The sequence below is a fragment of the Python bivittatus genome, unplaced genomic scaffold (genome assembly GCF_059951505.1).
Source record: "Python bivittatus isolate LINGU-HERP-01145 unplaced genomic scaffold, Pbiv_v1 ctg000400_np1212, whole genome shotgun sequence".
Lineage (NCBI taxonomy): Eukaryota > Metazoa > Chordata > Lepidosauria > Squamata > Pythonidae > Python > Python bivittatus.
In genome coordinates this window covers 3,476,263-3,477,220 of record NW_028277073.1, presented here as the reverse complement: position 1 = coordinate 3,477,220, position 958 = coordinate 3,476,263, and the positions used below count along the sequence as shown (strand labels likewise).

Below are 958 nucleotides of genomic sequence, written 5' to 3'. Positions count from 1 at the left end.
GCTAAGGCCTGCCCCTCTTCTGGGGGATGCGTTGGAAAAGCAAGTGCAAAAGTTAAAGAAAACGTCGCCCGAGGAGCGAGCGGGCGCATTTTAGGTAGGGCCGTGTTTTCTTTATATACCCCGATATATATTACTGCTTTTCTGTAGGAACAATTCTGAGTCCCTTTAGTAAATCAAAGGAGGTTTATCTTTTCTCGGATAAACGAATAACAAATTAAGAATGCCCCATCTGTTGCCGCATTCGTGCAACGCAAATTACACGAAACTGCCCCCCAGTGTGCGGCTCGTCCACTGAAGAAGAAAGAGCGATTGTGCAGAGTAGCACCGCTTTTAGTGGAAACAGCGTTTGTGCACGCGCCGCCCTTTGCTTTTTCAACTCCGAGATTAAGTGCCGGCGAACAATGACACGAAAGCGACGGCTGGACCTCGAGCAAAGCGAAACGTTTGAGTCCGTCTGAATTTACTCAAAAAGAGTTCCGTAATATAGGCAAAAGATCGGCACCCGCACAATACCGCAGCGAGCAGGGTTCGAACCTGCGCGGGGAGACCCCATTGGATTTCAAGTCCAACGCCTTAACCACTCGGCCATCGCTGCTGCACAGGAGCAGCCTCCAAGCAAAAGCATTTAGCAAGACCGGAAACAATACCGAACGTTCTTTCCACCTGTCAGTCATACTGGAACTAGCCAATCAGAAAGCAGGGCATCTCCGCCTGTCCAATCGAAATCGGGAGCAGGCCGACCCTCGGGGAAGCGACTCCGCTCCTCACGTGACGGCGCGCGGCTCCCCAGCTACCTCGGAGCGCGGCGGGGTTTGCGGGGCGCATTGTTTATCCGGCAACGCCGCCGTTGCGATGCGCTCCGGGTTCTCTCTGTCGCAGAGTCGCCGAAAATGGGTTGATTCAGTAACCAGGTTCGGTGTCTCGGCTTGCGTCCGTGTGAGCGCAGCCCTCCTCCAGT

The 958-nt window shown here is 53.8% G+C and overlaps 1 non-coding gene across 1 annotated transcript; it reads right to left on the bottom strand.

Annotated features, from left to right (window-relative positions):
- Positions 1 to 513: 513 nt before the first annotated feature.
- Positions 514 to 595, bottom strand: TRNAS-UGA (transfer RNA serine (anticodon UGA)). Its single transcript has one exon. It is a non-coding gene; the product is annotated as a tRNA-Ser (tRNA).
- Between the last annotated feature and the right edge of the window lie 363 nt (positions 596 to 958).